We start from the raw sequence: 16,844 nt of genomic DNA, 5'->3' as shown, positions 1-16,844 counted from the left end.
TTTGATGTGGCCTTTAGATCTATCCAAAGCCTTATGCTTAAATCAATGTGAATCCCAAGTAGGGCAACCACGAAACAGGGGGGTGGGAATTGGTTGGCTATTAAAATTTTAAGCTCTTTAAACTTTGATCTTTAATCCTAACCCTTTTGCTTATTAATCTTTAGTTGAGTGGTTAGCCAAGTAGAATGAAAATATAAACACGATAAGCATAACTAAGAGAAGAAAAGAAGATAAGGGAAAGAGAAATGTACACCAATAATTTATAGTAGTTCGGCCTTCAAACCATGGCATACTCCACTCTTCTCAAGTTTTGCTCCTTGAGGAAATCTACTATTGCTATCTTCCATAATAGGCCGTATGCGAGCCCATACAAGCTTGAAGCTTCAAGGGGTTTAATATTGGTGCCCTTCCACCTTTACAATGAAAATGAATGAAGAAGAGAAAGATCTTGCTTTGCCTCATTTTAGGGGCTGATTGTACGATGAAGAATGAAGAAGAAATCTCTCACAATATAATACAAGTTGAGCATAATCCAATCTCTCAAAGGTTTTAGCCAAATCAAGACACAAGAGATGGAGAGAGTGGTTTTAAATCCAAAATAAAACACAATATCTTGTGATATTCATCTCATGATCAAGGGGTCAAAGACATAAACACATATTATCAAGATATTATGCATGATTGGTGTGCCTTTGAAATGTTGGATATTTTTAAAATATTTTATTTTTTAAAATAGAAAAATGAGATTTTTCAATGAGAAATTTGAAAGAGAAATTTCTCTGTGTGAAATGATGTTTCCAACTAGAAGACACTTTAGGTTGTGAAAAAAAGTATTGTTTTAAAATGAAAGGGTACTTTTCATTTGACGTGGTGCCTTCATATCCTTTTTATTTTCTATTAACAAAAAAAAGAGGCTTGCGGTCTCAATTTTAAGATAACTTTCTCCCCTTTAACTCTGCTCTTTTCCTATATGTAAGGGCATACTTGTCCGGAATTCGGGGTGTAGACCTTGTTCTTGGCGTATGCATTATTTTTGTAGGGAATTTAACCGGCTAGAACTCGCCCCTAAAAGCTAGTTGTTAGAAGAAGGGTGCCCATTCCCTTATAACCCATCCCCATCCATCTTACTTAACCGATGTGGGACTATTTTGTTTTTGCGTGGAACCTCAACAATCTCGCCCTCCACGCGGAAGCAAGGTGGACAATCTCGCCCCTCCACGTGGTGGCAACTTGGGAACCACAAGATACTACACCGGGGTTTCCGAGATCTTCCCCGAGGGACATTCCCGCCCTCGGAGGCAAACCGGGGTTTCCGAGATCTTCTCCGAGGGACATTCCCGCCCTCGGAAGCAAACCATCTGTAGGGAATTTAACCTGGTAGAACTCGCTGCTAAAAGCTAGCTGTTAGAAGGAGGGTGCCCATTCCCTTATAATCCATCCCCATTCATCTTACTTAACCAATGTGGGACTATTTTGCTTTTGCGTGGAACCCCAACAACCCCAACAATTTTCATGGGACTTATTTCTGTGTAGCCACCTTCATAAGTGGAGAAAAAGAATCTATAAGAGAAAGCTTCGTTATGCCTTGCCTACCTCTCTCTCTCTCCTATTATGATTCTTTGTTCTAAAGAGTCACTTTGTTCATCCACTGTTACAATTTGTCACAACATGAAATGGGCGATTTAGATCAACCTAAGTTGACACCCACTATGTCCTAGTGGGGCATGCCCCATTGTCACACAATGAGGTGTTCCCAAATGAAACATATTGACAATACAATTACTCTACTCTCGGTTTTCTTGCATTTTTTTTCCTTCCTTTTGTTTCCTTTAAAAATCAAACAAAGTTTGGAAATGCCATCTTTTTAGGAAAAGATAAACGAAAATGGGTGAAAATATTAGAAAAGAATGGAAAAAGTATCATTTCCCAATATACTCCAAAAGATTACCAACAATTTCAATGAAAGGTCTCTTAATCTCCATTTCAATTATCCATATCTATGCCGTGTTATACACTTCAGACGACCATCTAAATCACACTACCTACCAAGTTTCCCACCTTACATTCGTGGTGGTGGTCCCACTAATTAGCAATTGTGTATTCCACATTCTCTTTTTGAAGGGAAATGATATCTAGCCCCTTTTTCTTCACTGGCCACCCCTGTTGAAAAGAGTAGTCATAAATACACTAGAGGGGTGCCCGAGGAAGAAAGGGGGCGGATATATCACTTCCCATATAAGGACACGAAAGGTCATTTCCAATACACCATTTTCATCCCCATCCGACATGAGGCAATGTTGCATTCTATGACCCTGTTTGGTTAATTTAGAGGGATACTATCAGAAATTGAGGGTCCCTAAGTAAAAATTGAATAGGGTTGGTTTGTGTAAAAAAGTTTGGAATTTTTTGAAATATTTTTCCCTTCCATACTTTTCCGAAAACTTCTTGCAATCCAAACATGGCCTTAATGGAAATGGAAAATGCTAAAATGAAAGACACTTTTATTCGGGAAATGATAAATGCGCCCCTTTCCATCGCTTGGGACACCCGGCTGCATTGTACGTGGCAATCAGGTCACTTCATTCCTTAAATGTGAAGTACATCAGCCCCTTTGCAGTCATAGATACACTCTAGCCAGGTGTCCCAAGGGATGAAAATGGGTGCATTTATCATTTCCCTTTTAGTCTCCTTTTTAAAAGACATTTATCAAGACCCACTTCTGCTTCGTTTACATGCTAGATTTCTGTGACATTTTGGTTTTAATGTTTCTCAATGTTTAAAGAAATCAAAAGATTTTATTTACTATGTACTTTTTATGGGTTGAAACGGTGGGAGACATTAAAACCTATAAATGAGGGAAAGTGGAAACGTTAAGAGGGCTTTTAAGAGGGGTGGAGATGTTTCATGTTTATTCTTCCCTACAAAATCTTTGTTTCGATAATCTTAAAATGGGAGAAGGACCACTTTCTGGTGAGGTCTCTTCATCTATATAAAAGCTATCTGTTTTCTTCTTCAGAAACTCCATTGATTTATTTTTTATTACATCTTTTATCATCTTTCGTAACACGGGTGACGAGTTCGAGGGATCATGTCAAACAACCAGTTGCTTCAAAAGCTTAAGCGGCTGGAGAAGGCATTATTTATTCTTTTATACTTTAACACCCCCTCACTTGTGGCCCCTCTTTTAGGGTTGGCCTACATGTGGCACATGTGTCCTCTCTTTTGGATTTGGCCATTGCATATGGATTTTTGTTATCAAGGAGGTTTGAACTCGTGACCCTTGCATCCGATACCATGTCAAACAACTAGTGGTATCAATGCCAGGCCGTGGTAACTCTGGTGTGCCTCTGAGCATGAAAAATCCCTCAGGGAAGATCTCAGTAACCCCGGTATGCCTCCGAGAATGGTAAAATATCTCTCCGGGAAGATCTCGTAGTTCCCACGTTGTCTCCACATGGAGGGGGAGATTGTTGGGGGATCCACGTGAAACCAAAGATCCCAAATCGGAAGTGTAATAGATGTGGATGGACTTTATAAGGGAATGGGCACTCTCCCCTTAACGGCTAGCTTTAAAGCGTGAGTTCTACCCGCGTCCCCACAGATCGATTCCGGAAGAGACCCAATGGATTGTTGTATCTTGGGAGCCGAACGCCGATCAACCCAGTGCAGAAGGGGGCACATCATCTCCAAGGGTAGCGTGTTTTTCGGGGCTTGGGTAGCGTGTTTTCAATTACTTTGATTTGGAATATCATTCCGGGGCTTGAGTAACGAGTTTTCTAAGCCGGGCCGGGTCAGGTTAGTTTAGCATAAGCTATCGTTATGAAAACATTTCAAAACAGTTTTCAACATAACTTTTCATTAATCACGTCTCTTTAACTTTTTAAAATATTCGATCGAGAATACGTAAAAGTTATTTTAGAATATATTTGTTCTCTCCCTTCTTCCCCTGTAAAGTTTGGTCCCTTTTCTGTTCTATTTTTTTTATCATGGCAAACATAATCATTTTCCCAAGGCGTCCAGGCTGTGTGAATCCACAATCCTGGAGCGGAGTTGTTGTATCCTGGAGGCATACATTGGAGATCCCATATGTACCATCGATTAGTCGTTTATGAGGGCAATATTTGCCTTATGGATAGCAGATTCATATTCATGCCTCAACTCAGTCGATAAGTCACTTCTTTACCATTTGATTTTTACATTACTTTCTTGCGATCAATTACTTCATTTCCACCGTTTATTAGTATAATCCTAAAGCCCATGCTCATTTTCAATCACAAGTAGGACCTTATAGGCAGTAAAACTTTCACTATAGTTGTAGAAAACAACATTTAAAAAAGAAAACCCCATAAATGTGAATAATCATACTGAAAATATGTACTATAGTGAATAGTTATACTAAAAATGTTATTAGTATGGATAATCACATCAAAAATTTACGATAGTGTGGACACCTACACTGAGTATTTTATAAAGTGCGGATGGATTCAGGGAGAAAAGCTAAGCTAGTGAGATGGCTATCATATATGCTAGTGTGGATAACTACAATGAAAGTATGTCTTAGGTGTGGATCTCCACACTAAGAAAACGATACTGGATAAGGTATGGATAGCCCCAATGAATTGTAACTAGATTTTTTTTATGGGTGTGGGTTTGGCGGAACCCCTAACAGTGCATTGAATAGAAGGAAAGAATACAAGAAGAACAGATGAAACTAGAGAACAAATTACAAACAAGAGTACAATTTTCTTTCCCTATCTGACTGGATTATTTCCTTGAGCATTGGAGGGATGAGAAGAAGAGGGATATCTTCTCCCTTGCATGGGCAACCTCATTTTGAGAGGAAGTCTGCGGCCAAGTTTGCTTCCGTCGACATGTGAGTTATGCACCAGGCTCTGAAAGTTTTGAGGATTTTTCGAATGTGGGTTATCATTGGGATATTTTCCATGGGGGCTTGGATTTTCCCCGTAATTACATCTACTGCAAATAATTAATCGGCTCTAATTTATAGATTTGGGGTTCCCCATTTTTGCACCATTTTCACTCCCATGAGAATGGATGAGAGCTCTAGTCCAAAAAATTGTTCTTTCATGACTTCAATGGAGAATAAACCAAGAATCATTCTTTCGCCATGTTGAAGAATTCCACCAATTCCAGCTCCTTCGATATTAATCTTGAGCTCTCCATGATCATGATTCTTCGTTTCATATGGTTTGATTTGGAATATCCTTTCAGTAATACTGTCTGGTGTTAGAGAGTGTAGCATTTCTTACCCTTCAACAACCAACATTAGTTAGCAGACTTATGCCAGTCTTAAGCAAGTGTTGTATTTTTTAGGTGCCTTGAAGTCCTCCTTTGGAATGTATTAAGCTAGTCATTAAGATTCCTTTTCAGCTCTACCTTAAGGCCTTGTTTGAGTTGTAAGAAAAATATTTCAGATGGAAAAAACTTTCTTGGAAAATTTTCGTTTTTCCACAATTTAGATGGAAATGATATGATTATGGCTAATTTGGAAGGATATTATTATAAATTGTAAGTTCCTCTTAAAAAAATTTGAATAGTGGTGGTTCCAATTAGCTTTTTCATGTGTAAAACAAGTACGAAATCTTTGAAATATTTTTCCTTTCCAAACTTTTCCTCAAAATTCTTGTCATCTAAATAGGGCCTAAAGGATTCCAAGTCTGCTAGCAAGAGCTTGAAGTCTTCTGTAAGTTTTAGAAAGTTTTCACAAGAGAGCAAAGCTTATTACTTTCCTTTTTTCGGTAGGTAAGCTGGGATTGAACTGCCGACCTCTAGGTTATCTTGTGCAGTTGTGGATATACTATATTTTGATGGCTATAGATAGTTAACAGTTTGACCTCAACCATTTTGGCATATTTTATGGATTTACTATGGGGTGATGATAAATTCGCACCCCCTGTAGGATTATTCAAACCCTTTAACGTGAATTGACGTAAAAAAAGCGTTAAAGGCTGATGCTTGTTTATGCTTTTTGACACTTTTTGACGTAAATTCACCTTAAATGGGTGCGAATCTTCCTATAGGGTGTGCAAATTTATCATCTCCCTTTTCTATATTCCAATGACTAAGGTAAATGATATATATCTTGACGAGTTTGTGTTATATGGATTAACTATATGGTAGAATTTTTTGAGCAAGGTATTCCATATTGTTTGTTATATATATGTATTATGTGATATGAAGCTACTTTTGAGTGTGATGATAGATCATACATGTGGCCTTGTTTTCACCATATATTATCTCTCTTTAGTGTGTATGATGTGCCATATATAATCAGTCGATATATCTGACACACAACATCCACATTGGATGTGGCAATTTGTGGAACATGACGAGAACAAGGTTTATAAAGCCCTATATTACACAGTGATCTTTTCTTCGTACTTGGAAAGTTTTAATATGAGGAAATTGAGCTCTATCAAAAGAAATTTTTACAAGGTTTATAAAGCCCTATGGAAAGAAAGTATCAAATTTTATTTTTTCAAAATTTCTACTTAAAAAAAAAAAAACTAAATGTCAATTGTTTATTGTCTAGGACTAGATATATGCACCCATTGGCTACACATTACTATTTCCTCCTCTTCTTCCACTTCCGGGTTTCATTGGTAGTCGGTGGTGCAACGAACACATTGCAGGAGATGAAAAGATAGGAAAAATAATATGAGAAGAAGATGACAAAATGGTCTTTCGAACCGTGAGACACGCCTAATAGGTCAATAGTTTTTAAACTACCATTCATCCAGAAATTCAGAAACTTTGAGTAATTACTTAGTAAAATGTCTATATATATAGTGAAGATATCTCAGCTATCACTCTAAGAAAATGTTATAGTCTAAAGAGATTGCTAGGAACAACCAACACAATCTGGGACATCCTCACAATGCAGGTGATGATTATCTAACAATAATTTATTAAAAGTTCAAGCAGTTATATTTTTTGTGCCATCCCAACCATATAATTGTTGATATGGAGTGATCAACACCATCGTTTTGGGTAGGCGGTTTGATCTTTGTGGTCATAAGCCATTCATTGCAAAAATATCAAATTATTAACTTAAAACTCAAGATAAAGCTTATTATTAGTTCCAACAATCATTTTGCATTACAGCTAAAGAAAAATTGTACCATTATTTGAAACAACAATTTTTCAAGTAACTGTGGAATTCTGAGAGCTTCTCGATTGACCAGTCAATATATGCATCCATAGCTCTAAAGTATTTATGCCTCCAATTTTTGTTGAGGATGAGAAAGCCGATGACTCCCCAAAATCCCAATGCATATGACATTGCCACGAATGAGTAGAAAATCATAGGATTTTCAAGAACCCTAGAATTTTTTCCCTCATCTCTAGGAGGTTGTGAAGGGATTTCCAAGGAGCAATTTCTTTCTAGTGGTGGTCCACAAAGATTTGGATTTCCCTCGTAGCTATCGTTACCAAATGTGGCAAGGTGTTTCTCATAAGGGATCTTACCTGATAGGTTGTTGTAGGCGACGAAGAAAACGCCAAGTGAATCCAGTTGAGATAATTCATAAGGGATTCTCCTAACTAACTTGTTGTGAGAAAGATCCAAACTCTCCAAGCTTTTTAGGTTTTGAAAGGATCGTGGAAGATGGCCAGTTAGCCGGTTGTTGGAAAAATTTAATGAGAGAAGCTCTCCCAAGTCTCCTATTTGGAATGGAATATCACCGTCCAACTGATTCATGGACAAATCAATTCCAGTCATCAAGCTAAAAGGAATGCCCTCGTAAAAGTAAGTTACACCCTTTGTGGTGAAAGAAGTTGAAGGCCTAAGATGAAAGAATGTACGACGTAAGAAAACATCAGAAATTTGGATTTGCTCTGTTTTCTTCCATGAACTTATGTTGTTGAGACAAGAAGGTATATTTCCAGAAAAAGAATTGTTGGAGAGATCCAAGGTATGGAGGTTACTTAGTTGACACAGTTGTATTGGAATGTTTCCTCGAAATAAATTATTCCCTAAAAGAATTGATACCAATTTTGAGAGGGAGAATAACCAACTAGGAATAGTGTCGGATAGGGTATTTTTTCGCATATCAAGAATCATCAAGTAAGGGCTATTTAACAGGCCAGATGTAATTTTTCCAGTGAAGTTATTGTGGCTGGCAAATAAATATTGCAATTGTATCAAGTTAGCATCAACTGGGAGAATGTCTCCTTGCAATCTATTACTTGATATATTGAGGTAAACCAGCTGAGTGCAATTTTTGGTGAGTTGATGTGGCATTTCTCCTGAAAAGTTGTTGGAAGATAGGTCCAATATAGATAAGAGTTCTATTTCACCCATGGATGAGGGGATCCTACCTTGCAAAATATTTTTGGATAGGTTGAAGTAATTCAATTGAGGGAAGAGTGTGCCGATGTTTGTAGGAAGTGACCCGCTTAGATTATTCTCAGAGATATCTAGAACAATGAGAAATGATATAGTGTTGTGGGTAGACTGAGGAATTGAGCCTTCGAACAAGTTACCCGTCAACGACAAGGAATCACTTGACATATTGTACAGTAGCCAAGATGGGATGATCCCTTTAAGAGAGTTATGACCCAAATTTAATTCAGATAACTTAACCTGGCTAGAAAGAAAGCTAGGAATGCTACGAGTGCTATGTTTGTTGAGGTTGGAATTTTCTAAGGACAACCGCTGGAGTTGAAAAGTTGGAACCCAATATGGGTATTGGGTTTCGACTTCTAATTGGACATTGTTTGAAAGGTCAACATCTGAAAGTTGCGAGAGGTTGGCAAAACTAGAAAATGAGAACACACCCATGAACTGATTATTTGAAAGATCAATAGACTCTATCTTCGTTAGGTTGTTGAAAATGAATGAAGGAATCTTCCCTGTAACGCGATTGTCGGAGAGATAAAGCCATCGCACGTTATGCATGCCTTCCATACATGGATAAATGCCCTCAATTGAATTGCTCCTGAGATTCAAGTAACTTAAGTTCCTTAGTTTGCAAATCCCTGTAAGAATAAGACAGAGAGAAAATGGTGACAAAATTAGATTGATGTTGCAAAATGATAACGAGGAAGCCCCATTGTATGATTATGAGGCAAGATAAAATTCTTCGCTAAAAAACAAGTTTCTAATAAAAATTTATTTTTCTTTTTTTTCCAATTTATTAGTGTAAATGTAAATAGTCATATTTTGGGAAATAATATTCTCACACCTTGACTCAATGTAAGGCCTATCAAATGTAAGGATAAGATCAATCAAAGGTGGGACCCTCAAGACCACCAACTTCCTCCATTGGTTGTCTCTGTGTTGTGACTTGACTTGTGAGATCCAAAGATCTTAAAAGATGGGGTGGGAATATCATTTCCCAATTTCTTTATTAAATCTATAGTTTACTTTTCTTAAAGCGGGTAGTATTATGTCAGAAAAATAACAAAATCCTGTCAAAAAATACTTCACACATCATCATTTTGGGTGAGGAAATGCTACTGCCCCGTACCTGTTGAGATGACGCCAGATGTGAATGTCAGATTATTCTCTGATAAATCCAGATTTTCCATGGAGGAGAGGTTGCCTAGACATGATGGAAGACTTTGATCGTGAAGATTGTTATCTCTGAGACCTAGATATGTGAGTCTCTTCAAGCCACATAAACCTACAAGAAAAAACGAACAAGACGTAAAAACCCAAAACCCATTTCATTTATTACTAAACAATAAATTGCTCTCAATGCAAGGGAGAAATCTCAAAGTTTTATATGACTTATATGAAAAATGCTAAAAAAAATCACCCTTAGAATTTTTTTCCCTATTGATCACTTTCTGGGCAAACTTTTGCCATGTGGAGATGATCAATTCTGTTGATTTAGAAGACAGCCACAAAAGTGGCTCTTTATCATTTTCCCAATCTTGATAAGATGATCCTAAGCCTTGATTTAGTAGGCCTCACACCAAAAGCCGCTAAAGCTTTCATATTTGTATTCAACAAATAATCTTAGGGCCCGTTTGGATAGTTGATATTGTGTAATTGGATTTGGAATTGAGTTTTGAATACAAAATGAATAGATCCGGCAGCTCATGTTGAGGGAGACAGATTTGTGGATTTCCAATTACTTATTACCACAGCATATTTGGAAATCTGATTTTTTTCACTGTCAGGAGCTGATTTGGAAATCCAAGGATTTGATCCGGATCCAAATCACTACACAAAAAGGGCTACAAATGTGAGAAATCCAAATCAAAATCTTCTGGGTATCCAAATGGGCCCTTACTTATGGGATGGCCGTTGGGTGTGGTGCTAGGGCCATATGCGTTGCCTCATGATAGTTTGCCATATCAAGGGCCTTGGTTACGCACACCCTTGTGCCTATGTGCAATGTATCTGATCTTGGCCTAGTATTCATCCTATGAGATTTGTTTAAGCCCTGTTTGGATTGCAGAAAAACATATGAGATTTGTTCCAGCCCTGTTTGGATTGCAGAAAAACATTTCTCGCAGAAAATATTTTCTTTGATTTTTTATTTTATTTCACAATTTAGAGGGGAATCATACGGTTACGGTTTATTTAGAGGGGTACCATTATAAAAAGAAAGTCCTAATAAATAAAACTTTGTAATCAGTCAATTGGAAAGGAAGAAATTTTATAAAACTTTATTTAGAGGGGTACCATTATGCGTAGTTCCTCATGGCGTAGCCCACAAGGTTGATTTAATGGACTATCATGATTTAATGGTCAAGGGTGTAATTAAGACCGTTGATTTAATGGACTATCATGAGGCAACCCATATAGTACAATCAGAGATCACATATGTCAGATTTAAGGCCTACAACTATCAAAGCTTTAGCTTCTATTGGGGACGAGGAAATGGGCCACATAAAAGCTTTAGCTTGCATTAGAGAGGCGATAAAGGGGGCGAATGCCGACTCCAATGGGCGAATTTATCACCGCCCTTTTTAATGGGATTAGAATTTGAGCCTAGTCTTATCCTAACCGAAAGCCCGAAAGTACCCTAACCAAATTCGTTCTCCTCTTTAGACGAAGTGGGTGTTTTTGTATGTTTGCAAAACCTAGGTTAGGGCTTCCTATTAAACACCAATAAATGCAACTTTTAGGTGGTTTTTCTAGAGTTTAATCTAATCTAATTGTGCAACAGCCCTAGAGTAGCGTGTTGGTGTGGGAGAAAGTGGAAAGGCCATCTTGGAGTCCGGAAATCGTGATCCAAGTAAGATTTAAGTTCTGTTGATTTGGAATAATGTCCACCTGAATAGAAAGGCATTCCGGATCTACAAGTTCCGGCTCTCCACTCTGGAATTCTACAAGTTCTAGGTCCTATTGCTCCTTCTCTCTGATTTGTATTTTGCCCTCCAATACTTGGGTTCAAGTGCTAGATCTGAGTTTCCTAGAACAGGAGAACTCAGAGCTGAAGGTATTCAGTTACCAATTTGATACTTCTTAATATCTTCTTTGGATCTACTTCTCCTCTTCACAATAAACTCGAACCAGTTCAGAGAGTGAAGGAAACCTCGCTGAACTCCAATCCAGCTAGCTATTGTCAAACAACAAGTGAGTGGATCTGGCCAAATTGAGTTTACTAAGGAGCAATCATTGAAGGAGTTTGTTTCAACCTGGAGCTTGCAAATCTGAGATTGCTTTGCATCTTCCATCACTGAAACACAACTGAATCCCAAAGAATCAAAAGTCCTTGGTTAGAAGAATCTTCAATCTGAGCAGTAGTATACATTCGTGAGCATTAATTTCACAAAGAATATAGTGATAGCGAAGCCTCAGCCTGACCATAATTCTAAAACTCATTATGAAGAGAGTAGATCGAACTTCATCATTGTTGTTGAAAGCTTTGCATTTAGATCTAAGTCTTGAAGATCAGATCTTCAGAGTTTTCCGCTAATCTTTGGGAACTAGTATGACAATTTGATCTAAACGTGGCGATCTACATCAATTGATGGGTATACAATGAGCAGGTTGATGATGGATTCTTGTGTGGAGACAGGGGAGTTTGACACACAAAGTGAGATTTGTGAGGATAGTGGTACACAAGTTGAGATTTGGGAGGATTGTTAGTCTGACGTCATAGATACGAGGAACACTTCATAGAGGATGATGGAGAATGGATGGCATTTGCAGAGGACGACCATATTGTGCCCAGGGGTGTGGGCAGTGGACGGCCTGGATCTTGAGATGACAAGGGACCATTTTGACTTAATAGAGCTTTTCATGCACGATCCTTTTCTGGATCATGATAGAACATTATGGCAAAAACATTTGATTCGTGAGGATAGCCTTGGGACATAAAACTTACTTGAAATTCAAGATGGAGATAAAGACAAGGCACTATCAGAAGTAGCCAGGTGGTGCGATACACCATTGACAACGAGGCAAGGTGTTGACACAGATCGGCCCCGGGCGAAGGGCATCCTAGAACCTGTGTCAAGTCTGCCTGGAGAAAGACGTGAGCTTTAGGGAATGCTCTTTTGAAGGTGGAGAGTTCGAGGAGCGCGGGTTTCTTTTTAGCATAGAGTAGTCGTATTTTTACTTTCCTTTATGCATACAGGGGGTTAAATGTAGATTTTCAATGTTGTCATATGAGAGGCAATATCGGGTAGAAAGGATGGTAGGGCGTAGTCGGTTGGGAGGACTGATTGTTAAAAGTGAAAGCACAAGAACACACCATGTGTCACTCAATTGGGAGCTTAGAGAAGGCAAGAAAGGGGGGCTTTTGGGCAAGAAGGGACCACATGATTGGGAGCCTTATAAGAAGCCATGTGGCATGCCACCTCAGCAAGCCAACTGGCTTGAGTTGTCATAAGATGGCAGCAGCTTCTAGTAGACTTCTCTTCCTCTTGCTCTGTTTGGTTGCTGGGTTTTTTTTTGTTCCCAGGATTTATGTGGGTAAAGGTTTAGTGGTCACATCAGCTTTTTCTTGCTGACATCAGCAAAATCTTGTCTTGAAAAGGGTGTTCTCTCTTTCTCTCTCTACCCTCTCTCTCCACTCATCATAATATCTTTCTCTAATTAATGCTTGTCCCCTCTTTTGTCTCCTACCTTTACCCACATAAATCCCAGGAAAAAAAAAACCCGGCATCCAAACAGAGAGGAGAGGAGTTTCATTTTTGGCAGTTTTCAAAGGTAAGGTGCTCCATTTCATCTCCTTTATCTTAAATTTCTTTGAATGTTATCAGTCCCACGCTTGTAAAATTTATCTTTCATGTCAACTTTGAATCTGCAAGGGTCTTACCATCTCATGTCATCTCTATGCTCAGATGACAAGTGTGAAGAGAAATTAAGGAATCTCCTTTAACTTCCACCTACTAAATCAGTTCTGCATCCATAGTGATCAGATCCGATCATTTCCCTAAGCAGTCAGTGGGCCAAGAAAAATAGAAACATGTTCTTTAATGAGTTGAAGTTAATGTTCCGTTTGAAGTGTTTCTTTTCGGCCGATCGGTTCTGAGTTGTTATTGATAAATCCTCATTCATTACAATGTTCCAAGATAGAGTGTGTTGTTTCTCTAAAAATTAAACTTGATTTTTTACCTAAAACACCTCAGTCTATAGAGATCAAAGTTTTTCAGCTTAAGACCCATTTCCTACTCACCTGTTCCACATCACTAATTCTAAATGAAAAAAATCTACTATTTGATTTTTTCACACTACTTCAACAAACACAGAAATGAAATGGCAAAATGCAGAATACCAGGTAAGTCTCCTTTCAACTTATTCGTATAGAAGAACAATGCTTGCAATGCAGAGAGCTTGGTTAGCAGACACGGTGGAAGTGCTTCAAAATTGTTGTAGCTAGGATTCAAATATAGTAGGTTTTTCAAACCACATAATCATGCAAGAAATGAGCAAATTATAGTGAAAACAAGCTTTTTACAAATGAGAAACAAAGAAGAAAAGAATAGAAGATGTTTCATGCAAATCATAAACGTGATTCAATTACTATCTAAGGCATGTCGTTAGAATATGATTCTATCGACTGTTTGTAAGATTCGATCTAGACTCTATACCTGACAAGGATTGGCTGCTTTGTTTTAGCATATTTCCCCAAAGATTCAACGTCTTTAAGTTTTTCATTTGAATGAACCCAGCAAAAGGAAAAGACGATGAGAGAGTGAGGTGTTGATGACTATATTTCCTCTCCTTTTATAATAATACTAAAACATATTTTAGTATGTTTTAAATTGTGGGATACCACTGTTTTCAAATTACCATTTGTCCATTGTTGTTTTTGTTCTTTTTTACTTTTGGAGAATTCCAGAAAAAATATAGAGACGGTGAATCCATTTTAGGTCTTTGTTGAACCAAAAGAAAAACCTGATTTGCTAAGCATCCATCAATATCTTTGAATTGCCTAAGAAAAGTGATTGAGGGTTTTTATGCAATTTGAGGAAGGATTTTATAAAATTGGAGGAAACAAGTATTACCTTCTGGCATAACCCATCCACCGATCTTATTAGAAATCAAATATAGTGACTCCAATTCTTTGAATTCGGCAAACAGAGTAGCATTAGGATACCACACTCCAAACGAAGGATCCCTTTCATATTCAAGGTTGATTCCTATCACGCGAGATGAAGAAGTAGAGCATGATATCCGATCACGATCCCATTGACAGCAATCCTCTCCAACCCAATCTTCCAAGACAGAATAAGTAGCATTATTTGGATAGTCGTTGATGGAGTCTTTCAATTGTAAGAGAGCTTTTCTCTCTTCCTCCAAACATGCTTGGCCCCCGTAAAAGCAGCAACACACACTCACAAACCACAGCACCCCAACAATACTATACGTGTGTAAACCCCTCATATTTTTAGCAAGTTTATCTCCAAACTAAAAGCTCGGTTGCAGTTTCACTCTATATGTAGAGAAGGAAAGGTGGAAGGTGGAAGGTGGATCCAAAATCTGTTTCAAAGCGGATCCAAATTAATTGGGTTTTCCCTCGGATCATTCAAACTCAGGCCATCCATTGGATTGTTCAATATCTTAATGCAGAATGCTAGGTTGATAACTCATGGACAATATTTATGTGTGGATTATGCACACATGTAAGGAAAAGATGGCGACACTCATATCACATGACCTAACATTATCAGATTGGAATGACTTTTTATATAATGCTTCGGAGTAGTTATGCCTTATTTATCTTTTATTTATTTTTTAAAAACAAATAGTTGAGCCGAAGTTTGTCTACAGATTTATGAGGAATGATAGATGCAAGGGCGGCCTTGCATAAAGAGCTGGAAAAAGGGCCCTTGATTGCATCACATCATTTTTTATTACCGTCCAAATCGGTTGAAAAAAGTAAATTATGTTCTACTTAATGATTTGGGTCAAATCAAGGGACCTTTCCAGCTCTTCATGCAAGGGCGTCCTTGCATTTATCATTCCTCCAGATTTAAATAATTCGTTTGGGTCACCTTAATGTAAGTAGGCTGTGCCCGAAAATTCATCCCCTTAGGTTTATCCTAACCCTCAGATCTGTATCATTTTCTCTAATGTCGTCGTTCTGTTGATCCGGAGTTAGGATTATTGAGGTACAACATATTTATGTTATGGTAATCCATATGAAGGGTTTGGATCTTTGTAAAAAGCGGGACCGACTTTTTTTGAAAAATACTCATATCTAAGCACAGACATCATATTTAAATAATTAAAATTTAATAGGGTCTTCTAGTGAAAAAGCAGTCTCGTTGATAGAGATTTAAACAATTAAAATTTAATAGGATCTTCTAGTGAAAAAGCAGTCTTGTTGATAGAGATTTAAACAATTAAAATTTAATAGTCGATGTCGTGTTATATACACGACATGACCATCTCAATCACTCGTTAGGAAGTCTCTCATCACATTCATTGAAAACAGGCCCACATGACTCAAAGTAGTCTCCACGGTATCTAAAATCCAAGAGATATTTTGGGTATGATCAAGAGAGTATAATTATTTTGTTTACCTTCCAATTTGATTTTTTAGGTAGTTTAGCAATTGGAGTTAGGGAGGAGTGGGGTCGGTTTCAATTTGATTTTTTAGGCCATTTAGTGATTGGAGTTAGAGAGGAGTGGGGTCGGTTCGACTTTTTATTCTTATTACTTTTCTCAATTTCAATGAGCATGGGTTGCTCTCTCTCTCTCTCTCTCTCTCATCTACTTTCTTTTTCTCATTTTCCATTATGAGTTTTTATATGTTGCCCGACCGTCAAGCAACATAAAAAATGTACCGCCCTTGCTCTTTGATCCAACAGCTGTTGGATCAAAGATCAAGGGTGGTACTTTTCAAGTACCACCTTGACGCTACTTGACGGTCGGGCACCATATAATTTCTCTTCCATTATATTTCTCTCATGAAAAGAACACCCCACCAAATGTCTATGCCGTGCCATATACTCCATATGACCATCTCAATCACTCATTACTAGGTCTCAATCACTCCAGTCTGTGGGACCCTCGAGGGAAGAATGGCACCCCTCGATCTCCACATCCTTACATTCAAAGTGAGTTTGGTTGCACAAAAGCAGGGGAGGCTTAGGGATTTTGCTTGGCATCTGGGTGTCATGTCAGCAAAATTCTTCATTCTTGGTTGCAATATAGCATTGAACTCCTTGGAGACTCCCTAACATGTCGCCTGGGTAATTATTGCATGTATGTTGATATGACATTCCTGTGCATTGTAACATACAAGAATTTTGCTTGTAGATGTGGCTCTTGGCTTCAGGTTAGTGGTATAACTGTAAGTGTATTTTCAAAGTAAAAGTGTTTTGAAAAGGTTTTATATATAAAAGTGCATTTGGTTTGTACAAGTGGGGGTGCTTTGGAAAAGAGGTTAAAACCGCTTTGGGGGTAT

This window comes from Tasmannia lanceolata, unplaced genomic scaffold, assembly GCF_043159265.1.
Source record: "Tasmannia lanceolata isolate RefF3 unplaced genomic scaffold, GAP_Taslan_0.1 ptg000018l, whole genome shotgun sequence".
In the NCBI taxonomy this organism is placed as follows: domain Eukaryota; kingdom Viridiplantae; phylum Streptophyta; class Magnoliopsida; order Canellales; family Winteraceae; genus Tasmannia; species Tasmannia lanceolata.
Note: the sequence above shows the minus strand (reverse complement) of the source record.